General features: G+C 35.9%; 1 long non-coding RNA gene and 1 pseudogene across 1 annotated transcript; both read left to right on the top strand.

Annotated features, from left to right (window-relative positions):
* Window positions 1-1531: 1531 nt before the first annotated feature.
* On the top strand, window positions 1532-21259 carry LOC126795665 (phosphatidate phosphatase PAH1-like; annotated as a pseudogene).
* On the top strand, window positions 8881-13616 carry LOC126794156 (uncharacterized). The gene is made up of 12 exons (XR_007672125.1): window positions 8881-8968; window positions 9093-9224; window positions 9441-9515; window positions 9678-10460; window positions 10558-10635; window positions 11014-11241; window positions 11333-11420; window positions 11943-12021; window positions 12429-12466; window positions 12773-13186; window positions 13275-13344; window positions 13603-13616. It is a non-coding gene; the product is annotated as an uncharacterized LOC126794156 (long non-coding RNA).
* Window positions 21260-22199: the final 940 nt, after the last annotated feature.

Genomic DNA, 22199 nt, shown 5'->3' with positions numbered 1-22199 from the left:
GTTTTGGATTGATTTAGTTCGAAAGTGTATTTATGTGGGTGAACTCAACTGGGTTTTGTTTAGGATCAGAATCTTCTGATTGGTGATAACAATGTTGATTCATGATAATTGGCTAAGTTGGATTTGTATAGTTTGTGTTCAATAACTCAATTCTCTTGCTTTCTTCCATCTGCCATGGTATATATGATGATTGGCTTGATTTTACGGTGTATGTGTTTTTGATATGATTGGTAACCTTGTGTGTTTTATTTTCTGTTTTCTGAATACAAGCATTGAACTTTTGCAAGTGTTTTAAAGAGGAGATATAGGTTGAAATCTTGAAGATATTCAGGATGTTCAAGCTATATCCAGCCCGGGATCTAAATGTTTTAAGGTGAAGCATGTTCTACAGATATGTATTTTGGCGGTAATGTGGAAGAAAACTGGAATGTAGGAGGAGGCAGTGGAGAAGACCAGGGAAATAAAAATGAGTAGCTAAAAGTTGAAGAGATAACGGATGATCATGTGGATTCAGGAGAAGGAGATAAAGCAACGAAAGTGACAAGGGAAATTAGTACTGAGAAGAGCACTGGGAATGAAAATGAAGAGTTCAAGGATGATGCAGATGGAAACAAATGAAGAGTGGTTCCATATTCTCTATATCTTTATTTATTGAGACAGTTAGAAGAGAAAAAGGCCAAAATTGTATTCAAACATTTTCCAGTTGTTCAGTTGAAGAGGATGGTCTATAGGGAAAGTGTAGAAAGTAAGTGGATTTTTTTTTGGGTTTTTTTTTTGTGCTTGGATGATCTGTTAAAAATATGAAAGTTTTATAAATACATTAGCTTTGTTGATACTCTGTAATCTATAGTATATATGGAATTCATTTAAACTTAGGAAGAAGATTCAACCTTTACATATGAGGATGATAGCCTTCAACTTTTGTTGATACTCTGTAATCTATAGTATATATGGAGACAACTTATGATTTGCAACCTTTCTGATCTTACTTTCACTAATTCACCCCAAACAGGTACCTTATCAAGAGACTAAGAAGGATGGAAGCTGCAGGTACGCTGTCTCTTGAACAAATGTTTTATGTGTAACTGGCCTAAAATGTTTTTCCTGTAGTTCTTGTGTTCTTTTGGATACCAAAATTAAGTATTTTCGTTTTGGATTTTTGGAATTTGGTTCTGGTGGTACATGCTAGATGAAGTTCAGGTGGAAGGCTATTGTCTTATGTTTTTAAAATTTTCGGGGAATCCTGGACGCAAGAAGAAAGGTGGTAAAGGTTCAGGGGCGGGCTAATCCCAATCAAGCAAACCAAGATCCTCCAGTTCAGATCGCAGAGTCTATTGGGTCTATCTACTGGTAGTTCCATGGATGTTGTGGGTCTGTTTAGTCGATATCTGAGGGGTTTATCAAGCCGGCGATATTGTTGTGAAAAGATAGCTGGATATTAAAGTGGAGAGAGAGAGGGAGAGAGAGAAACGGGAGTGATAGAGGAGAGAGTATGGTCTGCAATTGAAGATAAGAAGGGCGGCGATCTCATATGGCAAGAGACAAGTGAGGTTTGCTTACTTCTGCTAAGTTTCTGATTTGATCTCATGGGACTAACAATTTCTCTTAATTGTAAATTTGCTTCTTTCTCCTCTATTATCTTTTCATATTTTGGTTTCGACTTGGAATCAAATTTAAGAGAAATGATGAAGCAGTTCATCTTTTCTTCTAATTGAATTGTATTTGTGCTTTGCTTTTGGTAGTTCAGAAGACAAATGGTGCTGTCCTTCGGTGAAGTACGATAAAATCATTTACGAAGATCACAAAAGGTGACTTGCCTCAATAAATGGCAAATGTCTCTGTTCTTAATTGAACGATATCTGTGCTTTGCTATTACTGTCTTCCTTTTTTTTCATAAGATTGTAGTCAAATTGTATTCATCATGCAGCAGTATAATCAATAAAATCACAAAGCAAGTGGCTCTGTCCGTGATTGAATTGTATTTGTGCTCCTTTTATTTGTGATCATATTGTATTTGCGTAGTTGTTTGGATTTGTGCCATATGATAAAGTTAAGTACCTTGATTCTAATATTGAGCTAGCTTTCAATTGTGAAGATATCAAGTTGATGATGAATATTTTCAATTGCTAGCTTTATTGTATCAGGTTTGTCTTCGGGAAGGAAGGAAGAGACTCTGCATTTCGGGTTACAGGTATGGCTATTGTTGAATCCTTTTTACTTTTCTTTTTAAAGCTTTGCTAATAAATGACTAAATGATCGAATATATTCATTTGCTTCATATGGTTATTAGTAGTTTAATGATTCATGTTATATATAAGCCTGAGAGATCAAGAGAGAAAGGAAGTAGGTGAGGGAGGTGCGGATATTGAAGGACTGAGAGACCTTGGAAGACCAGATTGATAGATTGAATAATTAGAGTAAGTTTACTTAAAGCTTTATGTTACACTTTACAGGCATTAGTCCAGTTCATTTATCTCAAATATTTTTAGGATATCGGGATGTAATCGACTTCTCATTATTTTCAGTCTTTTATAGATTGGATTTGTGGTCTACTCTTGAGGTAAAATCCCCAAGTCAATGAATTAAGGTACATCTAAAGTATTTTTAATATCTGAAAAATTAAAGGAGGCTGAAAATGACTTGAGTCAATAGTAACTGCAGTAATACATTGATCAGGTCACTAAAAATTTTTTCTGGTAGAGGTGGAATCTAGAGTTTGAGTCACTCATAGTATTCTCAGGCAGATTCTGGCTTCATATGCTAATTTAAATGGAAGAATATCAGTATAAACTTGCAATTTTCACTAAACGATATCATTGAACAGCTAATAGCAGAAGCAATGCATGAGATTCTTGGAGACCAAGATCCTCCAGTTCGGATTGCGGAGAGTTATTGGATTTGGTTATTTGGGGCATCAAACTCCTATATATGAGATTCTTGCTTATCTTTGTTGCTTTTGGTTTACATGCGCAACTTTTTTTTTTTCAATTAGGCCAATTTAGGAGTAGAGTGCCTTCTTTGTAAGGTTCAGATCTGATAACAAAATTAGAAGCTGTCATGCTGAGCTCAAAGTACATCTTGCAAAGCTGTTAATTTTACTTACTTCCTGAAGATTAGATACATCAGTGTCATTATGCATCACTATTGTTATATTCTTTTGTAGATTTTGAATTGCTGTTTTTCTCAATTGATTTTTAATAGTGTAATTGCTTCTTCTTTTTTTCAGAAGGTATAAGTGCAAGCATCCATGACAATTAGCTTATGGGTAATCAGGTTTCCTTAGGTACGCTTTGTCCTCTGAAATTTTACTTTTATTATGTGGATTTTTTTTAATAGAAGTTATGTGGATTTTGAATTCTGAGTTTTGAATCATTTGATATTGTTTTCTTTTTGATCCATTTTTAATTCGATGAGGCAAAAGTATCACGGCACAACAAGAGTGAAGAGGGCACAGAGGCAGGCTCTAAGGAAAGAGTTTGAAGTTCTCCAGATGAAAGAGGGCGGGGGGGGGGGGGGGGGAAGGTGGATGAGTATTTTGCCCGAACACTCTCAATTGTCAACAAGATGAAGGTCCATGGAGGTGAGGACATGAATGAGGTAAAATCCTGAGATCAATGACCTCAAGATTTTATTATGTTGTGTGTTCAATAGAGGAGTCCAATGACTTGGACATGTTGACAATAGATGAACTACAAAGCAGTCTCATGGTTCATGAGCAGAGGTTGAATCGTCATAGCAGAGATATATGAGACGAACAGGCTTTGAAAGTCTCTTATGGGGAACGATTCGAAGGAGGAAACAGAGGCAGGGGATTTGCAGCTCGAGGTTGAGGAAGAGGTAGAATGAGGCAGCCTGTAAATAGAGCTACCGTGGAGTGCTTTAAATGTCACAAACTAGGACGTTTTCAATATGAATGTGGCTTCTGATGCTTCTGATGGCTTTTGTTGAAGAAGAGATGCTTCTGATGGCTTTTGTTGATGCTAACAAAGCAAAAAGAGAGGAGGTGTGGTTTCTGGATTATGGGTGCAATAATCATATGTGTGGCAATAGACAGTGGTTCTCAAATTTCAACAATGCATACATACATTTGCTAAAGCTTGGCTACAACACAAGGATGTGAGTGATGGGCAAAGGCAACATTCGGCTTCAGATTAATGGTACAACTCATGTTATTACTTATGTTTATTATGTGCTGTATTTGAAAATCAATTTATAAAGTGTAGGCCAACTTCAAGAAAGAGGTTTGGCTATACTTATACAACATGGGATGTGTAAGCTTTATCATTTAAGAAGAGGTCTGATCATGCAAACGATGTTCGAGTTCTTATTAGGGCGTTAATGCATATAGATATATGTGTTTATTTGGTTTTGGGAAACTTTGATATGCATTCTACAGTGCTTGAATGATCTATTAAAGGAATGAAAGCTTTATAAAAATACATTGGCTTTGTATCAAATGTTTGTAAAGAATTTAGTGTTTTTTACCTATACAAGAATAGGCTGAAATAGTAGTACAATACATTAGTTTCAAATAGGACCTTCTTTCAACTATTTTGCATAATTGAGTATGTGATGAAAGTAGAAAGGTTGTTCCAAACTGTCTTATAATTCTATCAGAATACTTGCTCAACTTTGCCTTCTTTGTCTATGTTATCTCCTAATACTTTAGTCATATTTTTCATGCCTGACCTGGTGAATTTATCTAATTTTCATGCCGATGGATAGTTTCCTTTGATTAGAACTAACTTAATATTTTTTTTGTTTGGGTTTCACAGACAAGAAGCAAGAGCCATTAAAGGAAAAAATTAAGGAGTGCCGCAAAAATAATAGTGTTTAGTGAGGTAGGTCGTTTCTTTTAGTTACTCCACATAATTGTGTTCAGAGAGGTAGATCGTGTTTTGACTATTTCATTCTGATAACTCGCTTAAATCCAATTCACTGTCTGCTGAGATAAATAGTAAGAAATCATTATTACCTTGTCGATAGGTTTATTTAATATTTTAATTGCTTCAAATATCGACTGTCATGAAGGAGGAGAATCTATAGGGAGTGCTTTCATTTTTGTGGAACGAGTGAGAAGAAAAGAGAATTGGGTCAACAACAAGCTGGCAGATGGGTCTGTATCCTTTTATACCCAGGCTACACACTTAGCTCTTCTGAGGTATCTCTTCCTCTGATTTTTTTATTGGTCAGATTTAATGATAATTTGATCTCCATATATTCTTATTTTCTCAAGATTTGGTTTCATTCATATATTATTTTAAAAAAATCATGTATTAATATCCTATTAGTGTTTGAGAACTGATTCAGAATGAAGAATTATCAGTAAACATCGATTAGCTACTTGAGACTAAAACAATTGAGCTTCAACCAAAAAACTCTTATGAGAGAAAAATAATTCAAAATCAAAATGAAATAATAGCTCTTATAAGTTAGAGTTCCCATCCCTTGTAAAGAACCGCTCAGCGTCACTAAGTCTTTGTCTTTGTTGGATCTCTTCCGTATTGCCGTCGAATGTAACTCTCTAACTAACTTATGTTCTGCTTTTTACATTTTACTGTACAATTATAACATATGGATTCAGGGATAAGGTTGATTTATTTTGCAGTAGTGTTTTTCTCTCTGTTATTTGATTTTAGAACTGTCCATGAGGTTGTTCATTGCCTAATTACTATATAGACTGATCTGCTTGATTTAAATCAACACAGATTGCGGGAATTCATCAATTAGGGAAATTTTAGAACCTTCAACTTTTTCTGATGCTCTATAATTTATAGTATATATAAAGACAACTTATAAATTGTAACCTTTCTGATCCTACGTTTACTCATTGATTATACCAAACATGTACCTTATAAAGAGACAAAGAAGAATGGAAGCCCCATGTATGTTTTCTCTCGAACTGTTTTTTTATGTGTAACTAGCCCTATGTAGCACCGACACTTCAAAGGCTGAAGTGTTGGAGTGTCCGACACTGCCCGACACGCCGACACGCCCCGACACGGTGTCCGACACGCCACGTGGCGTGTCAGAAAATGTTGACTTTTTGACACTGCCCGACACGTTGACCGACATGCCACCTACTGTTTCCGACATGCCACATCAGCATTTTGAAATTTTTTTTTCTTTTTTTAAAAAAACCTAAGCCCTAAGCCTTACCCCTCGATCAGTTCCCACCTCGCGACTTTCTTTCTGTTTTGCTTCAAAGCAGAGGATGACGCAAAAAAAGCCTTATCTGTGATTTTGTGGTGGGAATTGAAGTGGGTCTCTCTGGAATTCAAGAACCCAAGAAAGATTTGGTTGCTGAGAATCTGCTAGATGTGAAGAAAAAGAACATTATATATTAATATATTAAATATATATATCTAAATAGTAACAGAAGAACATTAATATATATATATATATATATATATTTACACATTAATATGTATTAAATTATATATAAATTTCCGTGTCGACGCCGTGTCGGAATCTAGGTTTTTAAGATTTGCCGTGTCGCGGTGTCACGCCGTGTCGGTGTCGCGGTGTCGGTGCTACATAGAACTGGCCTAATGCCCAGTTAAGTGTTTATCCCCAATGCACTAAATTAGTTTATCTTTTGTTTGTGATCTGGACAGTCTTATCCCCCAATCCACTAATTGTCAAGTGTTTCTGTGTAAAAATTGTGTTTCTCCATGGCCTTACTATTGGAACATCTGTAGTCAATAGCAAGTCACGATCTTTTAATAAGGGACTGACAAGGTGGTCGTTGCATGTCTATCCCGATCCTTTGTGGTTTTGCATGTGAGAGACGCATTTAGTGTCACTGTATCCTTTCCTTGTATATTACTTCAGATCAGTAATTAACTAGATTGATCAGTAGTGTCTTACACATGATGACAACTTCTTATATATGGAGATGATTTACCTGTCCTATTGCTTAACTGTCATGGAATATCTGTTGGTGCTGGAGAAGCAGGCCGTCAAGGAAGAGAAATGAAACAAGAGGAGAAATATATGTGGGAAGTAGTTGATGGTGTAAAAGAGAAGTTATTTTCTAACCGTGTTTATTTTCCAGTTTACTCTAGCTGACTGCTTATCTGCAATGAATTTTCCAACTATATGGCGATTTTAAGATGATTCTGAATATGGATATGCTTCTTGTGATCGATTTCCTGGAATCCTGATTATAATGTGATATATATGATAGAAGCATAACTCTGTTCTTATTTGCAATTAGCATTACCCCTGTGGTTTCTGATCATTATTCCAATACAAATCAGTATTGATAGTGTGTCCGCACATTCTGTCAGCAATGCATTGGCAGAAGTTGATAAGACTGAGACTGATGAAGAAAGACATGCAGCCAGAGATGAATGCAGTAAAAGTGAGTCAATAGAACCTGGAACTTCATCTCCCAGTAAAATAACACAAGTTTGTTCAAGCAATAGTAAGTACCCTCCCCTCGTTTCCATTGTCTTCTAACATTTTGGATATCTTTATTTCTGCTTGATTCTAAAATCTTATTTTAGTTTACTTATTATGCATTTTTCAATGGTTGAGATCTCACTGTGTAGGAATGAACTTTGGGCGGGTATGGGTGTGACTGCTGCTGCTGAAGCCTTTGATACCTGTCGTGTTTCTGCAGAGGATTTCAGTTCTTCTGCTACTGCAATTGTAAAAAATGAGAACCCAATCGTCAGATATAAAGGTAGATACTTTTCATGGGAGAAAGTAGCTCCTGTTGTTCTTGGAATGGCTGCATTTGGTCTAGATTTACCTTTAGAGAGCAAGGATGTAATACCTGTAGAACAAGATGACACAGAAAAAACGTCAACTCCTTCTGGACGCAGATGGAGGCTGTGGCCATTCCGAAGGGTCAAAACACTTGAGCACACCAGCAGTAATTGTTCGAATGAGGAGGAATTTGTTGATTCTGAATCCAGTTTGCATAAATCTCACGTTGAAGCAGCTCCCGAATCCCCTCAAAAGCAATTTGTAAGGACAAATATTCCCACCACTGAGTAGATAGCATCACTAAATCTCAAAGAAGGCCAAAATGTGATAACTTTCAGTTTCTCAGAGTTCTAGGAACACAACAAGTTTGTCAATATTTGGTGCTCTTTATATCCGAACAAAATCATGCAAAGTTGGAGATTCCTAACACATAACTGATGCTTATATTTACCAGGTTGATGCACATATATACCATATGGAAAGGGAATGCACATATTGTAATTTTTGATGTTGATGGAACTATTACCAAGTAAGGCTACTGTTTGCGTAATATGTCTTCAATTGTTGATGTTATTATTTTAGCTATGCTGATAGTTGTGATTTTGTTTCCCACCCAGAACCATTGGGTAAAACCATAAGATAACCTGATCCATTGCCAGAATAGTAACCCATTTGACTATTGTATGACAGCTCTTGAAATGTACAAAATCTGTTGGAGGTAAAAGGATTTAAAAGAAAAAAAAAACCATAAAGGATATAATGCTTTGCACTGATGTTAATGCTAATTCAATGCAACTTTAACATTGAAACATTTTTCCAGGTCTGATGTTTTAGGTCAGTTTATGCCATTAGTTGGAAAGGATTGGCCACAACCCAGGCTAGACTTTTTTCTGCAATTAAGGTACATTTCTTGCTCGTGTCTAATCCCTATTATATTAATGTTCTGTTGACTAAAGACCTGAAAATCTCAGTATCCAAACTGAATTTAATGGTACTGCAATGTTCTGGCAACTTTGAGCTATAAACTTGATATTCAATCGAGCTCTCGTGTTTCCTTTGTTGGACCCTTGCAAGTTGCAATTAACAGTTCTGTACATCATCATGAAATGAGCTGGTTTTCTTTCTGTAAATTGATATCTAACAATGAGGCCTGCTTCAACTACAGGAAAATAGTTATCAGCTTTTGTTTTTGAGTGCACGTGCAATTATACAGGCCTACCTAACAAGAAGCTTTTTAAATAATCTAAAACAGGTAAGCTAGAGTACTATAGAGGTTCTTGTTATTCTAATTCATCACTGATGTTTGGTTGCTTTCATATATGGTCAAAGGGCTATATAAGCTCACAGTGTTGAGATTGTTAGATGCATCACTGCAGGTTGATATTCTGTACTTGCATCACTGCAGTGGGCCTGTAACGTTACCCCTGATTCAAATCCACCTCTCCGTTAATTCCCCTGATCTAATGTTCAAGGGTGCGGCTTCCTTAATCCACCAAAGAAATTAAGAAGTAAGATTTTTTTTTCCTTTTCTTCTTCATCCTATACTTTTTGCCTCTGGTTGCCTAACAGAAGCAGTATTTTTAGTGTGTCGGGTATTTCAGTATCTTGAAGGTATTCTTTGTTTCTTTTCTTTTCTCAGTTTTCTTATGGTTATTTGGGGCATCAAACTCCTAAATATGAGATTCTTGCCATCTTGATCTTTGTTGCTTTTGGTTTACATGCAGCTTATTCTCAATTGGGCCAATTTAGGAGGAGAGTGCCTTCTTTGTGAGGGTCAGATCAAACTAGAAGCTGTCATGGTGAGCTGAAAGTACATCTTGCAAAGCCATTAATTTTACTTACGGCCTCAAGATTAGATATGTTAGTGTCATTATGCATCACTATTATTATATTCTTTTGTAGATTTTGAATTGCTGTTGTTCTCAATTTATATTTAATAGTGTAATTGTTTTTTTTTTCAGAAGGTATAAGGGCAAGCATCCAACATAATTAGCTTATGGGTGATTCAGGTTTCCTTAGGTACGTTTCGTCCTCTGAAATTTTACTTTTGTTATGTGAATTTTTTAATAGTAGTTATTTGGATTATGAATTCTGGTTTATGAGTCATTTGATATTGTTTTCTTTTTGTTCCCTTTTGGGCCATTTTATGAATAACATGTTCGATTTCTTATTAGGGCATTAATGCACGTAGATTTATGTGTTTATTTGGTTTTGGGAAACTTTGGTATGCATTCTATAGTGTTGAAGTGTGTTTATATTGTCCTCTTTTAATGTGAATTTCAAATAATCCGAGATTGAAAATGTGTGCCTGGTCTCTGATGTGCTTTTGAGTTGGGTACTTATAGGTTTGCTTTTGTTCCTGATTGGTAAATAAGTCACAGGGAGCACATTTATACTGAGGATAAATGAAAAGGGGGAAAACAATTATGCCTTTCATGAGGAGTGATTTACATTTACTATATATTAATAATATTATACATGCTATAGGTTGGTGGTTGTGTTATTGTTCACAAGGTTTTTTTTGGCGTATGTACCGTTTTGCCATTCGGCCTGATTTGGGTATTAGTTTGACGCGTGTTATTTTTTTTGTTACATGTATTGCTTTCTGTTGCCCACGTCTATTCCTTTCTCTCACTTTCTTATGAAATCCTGTCACTGGTTGGAGTTTTATGATTGCCAATTCTGTTTAATCGATATCTGAGGGGTTCATCAAGCTGGCGAGATTGTTGTGAAAAGATAGCTGGGTATGTTTTCTTACCAATTGATGCTGGGGTATGTTTTCTTACCAGAGGTCGTATTATCTTCATTTTCATCCAACAAATTAGCTGATATTGCTGTTAGGATATCATAACCAACATGTCCAGAGTACAAATATGCCTGAGCTTAATTAGAAGGAAAATGTCCGGAAGACGATTTGAGGTGAGCTATTGCAATGTCTACTTTTTTCAGCAATGCACCATCACTTAAGAGAAATTTCACAGAAGGAACACAAGGTAACTTGAGCTCTGTCCTTAATTGGCCATATTTACCTTTGAAGTTTGTTTCACACCAATAGCATGTAAAGCTTCTGTCTACCTCTCAAATTTCAAACATTCACTTGCTGTTCCATTTTTGAGCAGTGCTCTTTATCAATTGTTAAACCTCATATATTTGGATTTTAGTAATTTGATTTTCTTTCTTGCTTTGAGGTAGTGGGGAAGAATTAAGTTCTTATTAGTTTTTTGCAGTTTCTTCATCTACTTTTCATCAAGGTTATTACCAGTAGGTTGATTCAATTCATTATTATTTTTGATTCAGTGTCTTTGTGGAGTGGAGGTGTTAAATAGTATATGGATTAGAGCTGTGACAAACGAAGATGAATATGGGGCAAGTTTACTGATTCTTAATTATTGTTTTGATCCTTCCATCTTGGGTTATACGATTCAATCTTGGAATACACTGAAGTGGGTTTGTAAATGGCCGCTGAATGCGCATTATTCGGAAAAGAAACGATTTCCTCCACCAATTTTTATCTACTCATCTGATGTATGACTCGATTTCAGCTTGATTCGCATTTTTTTTTGGTTACATAAGGGATCACATTGTCGAGTTTATTTCTGATTTGATGAAATTGTAGGAGGGATTTTATGACTATATGAGAGGAGTCAGTTGTTAAAGTTGAAGTCTTGCCATCGTGATCAGTCTTCCTTCTAAAGGTTCCTCTGGTGAGAATAAAATGACCTCGGCCATGAGAATCTTTTACTCTTTAATTGCTATTGGTGAATTGCTGTTCTCCGAGTTTTTCAGATTTTAGGGGGTTCCTGTATATTCTTTATTGTATTGTTTTCGTTTCATTATTAATTTAGGTATTTATTGAAATTTATTGATCAAGAATTATCAACTGTTTGATTTCATATGCATCAGGGATGAGAAGAAGCTCAGTTAAGAAACCTACAGGCACTTATAATTCACTCTTTAGAAGTTGTAATTGCTTCTGGATGTTGATCTACTTTATTATAATATAGTTATTCTTCATACGATATAGAACTATGGCAGCCCTTTTAACTGACTATAATTTAGTTTGGACCAGTCATTGCATGTCGAGAATGAAGAATCATACAGTAACAGTAGAATTAAATGTCATTCAAAAAACCAAAGTGCTTATTTTGATCAAAGAGCCTGAAATTTTCAAGTCTTATTATCCAGAGAAGCTCTGCTTGATTAGCTCATCATTTATCTTTTTGCAGGAACTTTGGGTGACAAGGAGATATTGGAGAACGGGGTTGCTGAAAGAGATAATTAACATGCTCAGTCTCAATCGACAAGGTAGTCTATGAAAGATTATATTGATACTTCTGCTAAATTGATTTATTAGGATATGTAGAAATGACATCTGAACTGAGGCTTTTAGGATATTGGGTGTCTAAAACCTTTTATTATTTTGAGGCTTCTAGTATAGGTTGTTTTGGATACAAGGTTGAACGGAGTGGTTCTATATTCTCTGTATCAATATTTATTGACACATTTAGAATAGCAAAAGGCCAAAATTGTATTCAGACATTTTCCACTTGTTCAGTGGAAGAGGATTAGTGGTCTATAGGTCTATAGGTTTACTGACACTATCCTACGTTTGCTAATTCACACCAAACAGGTACCTTATCAAGAGACTAAGAAGGATGGAAGTCTATAGGTTTACTGACACTATCCTACGTTTGCTAATTCACACCAAACAGGTACCTTATCAAGAGACTAAGAAGGATGGAAGCTGCAGGTATGCTGTCTTTCGAACAATTTTTTAATGTGTAACTGGTTTAAAATGTTTTTCCTCTAGTTCTTGTGTTCTTCTTTTGGATAACAAAACTAGGTATTTTCATTATGGGTTTCTGGAATTTGGTTTAGGTGGTACATGTAATTTTTGATACTGGTTCTGGTGGTACATGCTAGATGAAAGTTCAGGTGGGAGGCTATTTTCATATGTTTTTAAAATTGTCAGGGAATCTTATGAGTCTTGAAGTGTTTCTGTTTTTTCTTGTTTGGGTCTTTTTTGACCCGTATGTGACAAAAAAAAAACTGTCAGGGAATCCTGGACACAAGAAGAAAGGTGGTAAAGATCTCTCCAGTTCAGATCGCAGAGAGTCTGTTGGAGTCATGGGTCTTCAGCGCTGATCAAGCTATAATGTTACAGCACATTGGGAGATTATGGAGAACTATACTAGTGGCAATTTTGGCAAGGTCTACCTATATGCTGATAGTTTCATGGATTTTGTGGGTAAGGGTGATGTTCGCATCAAACTGTCCAGTAATGTCACATGGATTCTATGTGACGTGAAACACATTCGGGGATATGCATGGAATCAACTTTTTGTGGGTTTGGTGTCTCAAGAAGGCTATGAGATGGCACTCTGTCGTGGCACTTGGAAGATTTCGAAAGGCGACTTTGCTACATGGTCATAAATTCAGTTTCTCTACAAGAGTTTTAGGAACACAACAGGTTTGTCAATATTTGGTGCTCTTTTATATCCGAACAAAATAATGCAAAGTTGAGTTCCTAACACATAACTGATGCTTATATTTACCAGGTTTATGCACATACCTAGGGAAATGGAATGCACGTATTGTAATTTTTGATGCTGATGGAACTATTACCAAGTAAGGCTACTGTTTGCGTAATATGTCTTCAATTGCTGATGATATATTTAGCTATGCTGATAGTTGTGATTTTGTTTTTCACCAAGAACCATAACCTGATCCATTGCCAGAATAGTAATCCATTGAACAATTGTATGACAGCACATGAAATGTACAAATCTGTTGGAGATAAAAGGATTTAAAAGAAAAATAAACCCATAAAGGACTAATTCAATGCAACCTTATCCTTGATACATTTTTCCAGGTCTGATGTTTTAGGTCTGTTTATGCCATTAGTTGGAAAGGATTGGAGATTTTTTTTTCTGCAATTAAGGTACATTTCTTGCTCATGGCTAATCTTGATGATATTAATGTTATGTTGAATAAAGACCTGAAAATCTTAATATCCAAACTGAATTTAATGGGACTGCAATGTTTTGGCAACTTTGAGCGTAAACTTGATTTTCTATTGAGCTCTCTTGTTTCCTTTGTTGGATCCTTGCAAGTTGCAACTTAGAGTTCTGTACATCATCATGAAATGAGCTGGTTTTCTTTCTGTAAATTGATATCTAACAATGAGGCCTGCTTTCAACTACAGGAAAATGGTTATCAGCTTTTGTTTTTGAGTGCACGTGCAATTATACAGGCCTACCTAACAAGAAGCTTTTTAAATAATCTAAAACAGGTAAGCTAGAGTACTATAGAGGTTCTTGTTATACTAATTCATCACTGATGTTTGGTTGCTTTCATATATGGTCAAAGGGCTATATAAGCTCACAGTGTTGAGATTGTTAGATGCATCACCGCAAGTTGATATTCTGTACTTGCAGGATGGAAAAGCTTTACCCAGTGGACCTGTCGTTCTGTCACCTGACCGATTATTTCCTTCATTATTTCCTGAAGATGAGCTTATCTCTTCAACTTGTTGAGAACTACTTCAGCTTGCATACACTAACTCTGAGGGTGCATAAGCGCATTAACGCAGAGGAAACCGATATTGTAAAGGACCAAAATTGGGTGCCGAGTTGGGAAATCAAAGTACTAAAAGTCACATGAAGCTACTGTATCAGAATTGAAGAAGGTAATTACATTCATCATTGATCACAAAAAGGAAGATAGTCATTTTGAAAGCCAGGAATGTATTTTACTACTCAGTTGGACAAAAAAAAATTTATTAGTTGTTTTCTCATTTATTTTGCAGGAAGATCACATTTGAATTGGCTAAGCTGGAGAAACAATGTTGTCCTCTTCTAAGGAAGACTTTGATGCTGGGGTATTTCTTACCAGAGGTCTTATTATCTCCATTTTCATCAAACAAATTATGATATTGCTATGTTATGATATCATAATTGACATGTCCAGAGTACAAATATGCCTGAGCTTAATCAGAAGGAAAATGTCCGGAAGACGATTTGAGTGAGCTATTGAAATGTCTACATTTTTCAACAATGCACCATCACTTTAGAGCAATTTCACAGAAGGAATACAAGGTAACTTGAGCTCTGTCCTTAATTGGCCATCTTTTACTCCACATTACTTATTTTTAAAATGGTCTTGATCGAGCGACAAAATTTGAAGGTTGTATCAAACCAATAGCATCTTAAGCTTCTTTGTAATAACCCGAATTTTTAGAAAACGTAACGTTACCGCAACGTATAGATCGACTTTTATTCCGTCGCTCGGTTGCAAAAACTTCCTTCACGAAAGTCGTAGAGCTCATCGATACGAATTCGTGGACACGTCATGCGTTCGAATCGGACGTCGGATGCAAAAGTTATTAACGTCGGAAGTTCGTTTCCGATTTTGGAAATAGTATAAAAGGAAGGAGAGGAGATTAAAAATCAGAAAATCAGATTTTTTCTAAAAATCTGATCGGGGTACTGTTCACCCGACCCAAAAACCTTCTCCGGCCGATTTCTCCACCATCCGACGTCGCCTCGTGTCGTGCCACCTATCAAACTGACGGGCTCGACGAGCTCCATCTTTTGGGCTACGCCTTGCACTCCGGCGACAACCACACACGGCGTAGAAACCGCCGGAAGTTACTGCTGTGGCGGCGCCGCCTCCTCCGGCCACCATAGCTCGAGATTTTTGGGGGGTTTTGCTTGTCTCAGTCCCAGCAACATTCCCACAAAAGGAATCGAGCCAAATCGAAGTGTAAGTACCCGAATCAAAATTTCAATTTCTAGGGTTTGTGAATAGTGCCGAATTTATGTTTTTTGTTGTTTGGACTGTTTAGGCTCGGATTTAGACCTTGGTGTCAACTAGAAAGTTGTTGGAAATGTTGTTTAGGTTGTGGTGGTGAAATTTGGTGATGATTGGTGGCGGCCGGTGAACAGTAACGCCGAATGAATAGTTACTGTGAATAGTAACTCCGCATGAATAGTGTTCTGTAAACAGTACTGTGAATAACTGTGACTAGTGACCTGTAACAGTAACTGTGAACAGTGCGTGGTAAACAGTACTATGAACAGTGTTTTGGTAAAACAGTTACTGTGAACAGTGGTTTAGTAAAAACAGTGATTAGTGAACATAAACAGTGTTCCGTGAACAATGTTTTATGAACAACATTTAGCTGTGCTGAACTCGTCACCTGATATTTTAAGTATCATTTTCTAAGCATTTATCGTGCTATTAGGTGACTGACGAAACGAGTGAGGAAATTACTTTCAGGGTCGTGGATGTTGCACGCAGGAAAGAATGTGAGTAAAATCTCACTTATTTACGAATCTACCCTTGCGGTGATTCCAAGATTTTTGCAAGAGTTTTTAATATTGAATTACGACACGTATACAATATAGTGGATTACGTATATATCGTATAAATGGTAATAAGTACATATATATATAGTTTACTATATTATATACTGTTATGAATTCATTGGAATTTGTCATTTCGAATGACGAGAATTAAATGTTGAGCATGTGATGTGATTTTTGTACAATATGAGGTGTGATTATTGTACGTGGTTTTAACATGAGTTTGTTAAAATGTTTTGTCTTCGGACGAGTTTTGTCTTCGGACGAGTTTTTGTCTTCGGACGTGTTTATGAAATATGACATGTATACGATATAATGGATTATATATATATATATATTGTATAAATGGTAAATATGTACATATATATATATTTTTTTTTTGCTATATAATATACTGTTATGATTTTATCGTGATTTATATCATTTCGATGACGAGATTTAAATATCGAGCATGTGATTTTGATTTGTACAATATGATGTGAGATTATTGTACGTGATTTTAACATTGAGTTTGTTAAAATGTTGATTTGTCTTCGGACATGATTTTTGGTACAATATGATGTGAGATTATTGTACGTGATTTTAACATTGAGATTGTTAAAATGTTGATTTGTCTTCGGACATGATTTTTGGTACAATATGATGTGAGATTATTGTACGTGATTTTAACATTGAAATTGTTAAAATGTTGATTTGTCTTCGGACATGATTTTTGGTACAATATGATGTGAGATTATTGTACGTGATTTTTAACATTGAGATTGTTAAAATGTTGATTTGTCTTCGGACGTGATTGGTACAATATGATGTGAGATTATTGTACGTGTTTGGCAAGTCGGAACCTAGCCTTTGGCCGGGCGAAAGTTACGATACAGTTAGAGCTCTAGTCTGTCTGCCTTAGTACTGCATGTGAGGTAACTGGTGGTTATCTGCTCATGGGTACTCAGATTGTTTGGATGTTGGGTAGCGGGTGGCTATCTAATATCGGCGGTGTATTACGAGAGGGGTAACAGATGTGTACCAGCGTTCTTGGTACCCGTATTATAAATGCATTTGGGTAACCAGAAGGGTTACTTAATTTCTCATGAGCGCTTCTTTTCATATTTCTTTGGGACAACCAGATGGGCCGTCCATTAACTCATGAGTGCATTTATATTTGTTTGATTTGTGGATTTTCGTATATATATTAATATGCGAGTTATATTTTCATTTTACTCATACGAGCTGTAAAGCTTACCGGGTTTGTGTTTACAATCCCGGTGCACCAATTCGATGGTGTAGTGGATAACTCCGCAGGTGTGGATTAGCGAGAATTGACGGACCGCTCAGAGGACTTGAAGTTATTTATCTCCAGCTTCTGTGAGGATTTTGTGTGACTATCTTGTGAGTTTGTTGTGAGGATTACGCAATTCCATTTGTTATAATATTAAATTATAATTTGGGTTGTAATAATCGGTTTAACTGAGTTGTATTTTGAACTCAGAGATGATCCGCTGTGGCATTTTAAATGATTTCGATTCGTTGAAATTGTTTAGTGTTTAACGACTTCGAAATTTTGAGTTTTTAAGCTTGAAATTTTGGGGTCGTTACATTCTTTCTACCTCTCTCAGAATGGTCTAAATGCATATGTCTTGATTGAAGAGGATTCCTTTGATTTACAAAAAGCGGACGAGGAGTTTGCATGATCGAGCCAGGAGTAGCTATCAGGGATTTCTCACACATAGAGTTCTGGGTTTTTGTTCACAAGGCAGTATGTTTTTTTGATAATAGTGTTGCCAAAACAGTGGGTAGGTTGTGCTTGGTCTAATGATTTGTGCTGTTTCTTATTTTTGATAGTGATCATTTGGACTTGTCTTGATTGAAGGGGATTGCTTTGATCTACAAGAAGTGGACGAGGAGTTCGTATGATCGAGCAAGCACTATCAGGGATTTCTCAAACATTGAGTTCTGGGTTTTGTTGTTCACAAGGCAGTATGTTTTCTTGATTATAGTGTTTCCAGAACAGTGGGTAGGTTGTTCTTGCTCTATTAAGTTTTAAAGATTTCTCAAGCAATTTCCTTTTATGCACCAATTTCTAATTATGCAATACATTTCTGTTGTACAGGCTGTAGTCGAGATAGGTAGTGGATTTGAAAGAACAAAAAAATGACACATTTGAAGATATTGATAGTCTTTGAGAGCTGGACAGGTAATTTCAGAGGAGACATGTCTTTAATTAGTATTGCTTGAAGTTTGGATTCCAAACACTGATCAGAAATTATCTGTTTTAACAGATTAAAAGCAGGTAGTCTTTTGGGCTTTTGAAGTTTGTGGATGTACCAATCACAGACTGATTAATGTGTTCAACTTTGAAAACAGAAAATGCAATAGCTAATATCTGTAATTCAGATTTTGTTAAGTGAACTCATGTTTCCCAACTAATTTGGAGCAAGTGACTTTCATGAATTACGGATTCTTTTAGAGAACATCCACCATGGAAAATAATTTTTTTTCTTGTAAAAATAACCCATCACAATCTTATGGTTTGATATTCAATTTTGTTGTGCAATTTTTCGTCTGAGTTTGGGAGAGGGAAGTCTAAATTGTTTCTCATGTGTCTTTGAGTTCATCTCTGTAAAATCTGCTTATTTATTTCGAAAACACATTCCTCAATCGAAAATTGAAAGCCTGTCTTTTATCTGTGTCATGTTGCCATACTGACTTGCAAAACAAAGGGCGTGTATACTATATTTCATATAGCCACATTAATCTCAGTTTATCACCATTAGGAGTTACGAGTTGAAAATCCTGTATTTTATGTTGTTGTTACTAAATCTCACTTATTAAGGTTAACATTCATAAATGACCTCCTTCCATCATTGTTGTGCATAATATTAATGTTATCTTAGTGTTGATATTTTTATTTCTCGCAAGTTACTGAGACAAAGGTGTCCGTTTGTTGCTTGTGTGACTAATGCATAGGTAATGAGCTCTTTAGCATGAGAAGAAATGCAATTCTGTTCCTGTCTTCCTGATATGTATAGAATATATATAATGTGTGAACATTAAAATTATAAAAGATGCTTCCAGGTTAGGATAGACAGATAGTACTGGTGATTCCACATTTTACCTTCTGTAGTTCAGAGGCTGGATAAATAGCTCAATTTATGCAGCGATCATTGGTAAGAAAAATCTGACGTGTTATATGTTTTTGGTTGCCACAGTACGTAGTAGAGATTTTTATGCATGCAGGTCTTACGTTGATGGTGTTGTTTGTTAGTTATCATGTAGGAAGTTGGTGTGGTTCACAGGCAAAGGCATTTGCGAAGAAGGATAAATGATATGCACCTAGGGTACTTTCCAACTCCTTATTTCCTCTGTTGCTAATTACTTTACCAAAATATTGGTTATTGGACAACCTCAACCTACTTCATACAGATGCTGAACTTTTGCTTTGTCAATTTGATAGCGGATTGTGAACATGTACAGCATTTTAGGAGTGATTTACCAAACTCTCTACACAAAAATAGTCTGCAAAAGTAGTGGTACAGCAGTAAGTTCCCAATGAAACGGCTTTGTTTGTTAAAGGCTTTAGTTTAAGCATATAGAACTCGGTTTTTTGACATTAGTTGGTGTAGCTTTGTTTGTTAAACTGGTTCCCATTTTCATTTAGTTTTAGGCAACCATGATTATATGGGTGATGCAGAAGATTCAACCCCCTGCTACAAAAGATTGTCAGCAGATGGCTTTCAATATATTTACTTCTTAATTTTGTAGATACGATGTTTCTGGAAGACGTCAATATAAATATGCTTCTGTATTTGCAGCTTCGGGGTGCAAGGGTTCAACAACTTTTAGAAACGCAAATAAAGAGATCACTCATATTAGGTATGTCGGTCATGTTGTTACGTGAATATATGGGTTATGTTGTTTTCTTGAGTGATTGACTGTGATAAATACTTGGTCTCCTTCGCTGGTACCGATTGTGTTTGGCTAACAAGAAATAATTATTTTTAAAAAATGTAGGTAGGTATATTCTGTCACTGAAGTTGAGAAGGATGTTAATACTGAGAAGCAGTTGGGATGCAATGAGGCTACTGATGCTAACAAGGAGAATCAAATACAAGAGCCAGAATAGAAACACTGCCTTATTGTGAGTACTCTAATTCACATTTAACACTTATGTCGATTGAGCAACATTACTTTCAATTCTCAATATTAATCAATTCTGGCACTGAAGTTGAGAAGGTGTTAATACTGAGAAGCAGTTGGGATGAAATGAGGCTACTGATGCTAACAAGGAGAATCAAATACAAGAGCCAGAATAGAAACACTGCCTTATTGTGAGTACTCTAATTCACATTTAACACTTATATCGATTGAGCAACATTACTTTCAATTCTCAATATTAATCAATTCAGTTGCTCATTAGTATGTTTTGTAAAATTTCAGGTGCCACACTTGGTGACATGTCAGACAATAGCAATGGAGTTTCTGACCGGAGATTATGAAACAGGTATGGAATAGAATATGTGTATGGAAAATTGCATGTAATCTTTAGAGTTCCATTGTATCACATCTTCTTTTGGTTTGAAAGGAATTATTAAATCATTTAAATTATTTAAGCTATATCGATTTCAAGACTGGTTAGCTAATGAAGTGCATCGCCTAAATTATTCATGGTGGCCAGGATTATTAGACGTCCTTCTTTCTTTCATATGTGGATCTTCCCTCATTTTTGGAACAGATAAAATGTTTGGGTAAATTTGTTGGTTTCTGTTCTGGACTAGATATGAAGCTGAGGGACTCGATTACCATGTGAAAGAGGAGAAGGAGTCTGTTGCGTGCTGAAGGTATCCGGCAATGCCAACTATTTGTCCTACAGCAACATGTGGGATTCTACCTAGGGTTATTACATGTTCCCCATTGGGATTCTACCCTTGCTTTTGTTTTGTGCTTTGCTATTGTTAGCTGGCCTATTTGGATGCAGTGGTAATTGTATGAGATACGTATAGTTTATAATTTCCGGGTTTATGTTTTTGGGGAGGATAAGAACTACATGTGGAGTTGTTTTTTCATCTGTTTAAGTAATTATATAATCAAAGATTGGATTTTAGTTTAGGTTCAAGCCTCAACTTCCCTATTGATAGTTTTGATTACTTCAATATGCAAATCAGGGGCACAGAGCTCAGGAAAAAAAAAAAGCCTCATCACAAAATCTCAATAGTCAAGGTAAAATCTTTTTCAAACTCTATTTGATCTGAATTATAGAAATTAAAAGATTAGAGATCCATAAAGATGAATTTCCGGTAACGGCGTCATTTGATCGGTTCGATTACTCGACATCAATATTAACCATGTAAGTATCGTTAGTAGTATAAAGCAAGAGGGTATCGTTCACAAACCGGGGATCCAACCAGGGCAAAGACTCACAAACATTTAACAACGAATTCATAAGATTTTAAAAGACTTGAGATATGTTTCGGATCAAACAGAAAATAAACGTAAACTAATATATACATATGATCAACCAACCAACACATAAGAAATTACCAAACAAATAACATACGAACAAAGGTAACGAAATCTACTCTCATTTAAGTTCATGCCGTATGGTAAATTATACATCCTAGAATCGGTTATGCAGTTAAGTTCCTCCCAAGGTTCCTAACTCAATGACACTTTAATACATTCGAACTCAGCCCAGCCTCATTCGTAATCTAACATCCTAACCCATCATGTAGCCCCAGTCACATAAAGAAATTAACATATTTCAAAGGCAAAGTCTAATCGGTGAAGATGACAAAGAACAAACAATTAATCAACTACCAAGTATCAAAACTAAACATGAAAATCACAAAGAGATATAAAAGATCTGGGATATAAGTTTTGGACTCAAGACAGAAAATAAAACCTAAACTAAGATATACATGTGATCAACCAATTAACACACAAGTAATTACCAAACAGAAATCATAGAGCAACCAACGAAATCGTATTCTCAACTTATGCATGCCGAGCCTTAAGGGTCAATTAGAGTTCAACATCACAACTCAAGATAGAATTAAATAGCTTAAGGCATCTCTAAGCCAAGCCATGTTCAAGTAATCCTTGCTTAGGGCATCGAAATTACAAAGT

Source organism: Argentina anserina, chromosome 5 (genome assembly GCF_933775445.1).
Source record: "Argentina anserina chromosome 5, drPotAnse1.1, whole genome shotgun sequence".
Taxonomy (NCBI): domain Eukaryota; kingdom Viridiplantae; phylum Streptophyta; class Magnoliopsida; order Rosales; family Rosaceae; genus Argentina; species Argentina anserina.
This window is presented reverse-complemented; position numbering and strand designations above follow the sequence as displayed.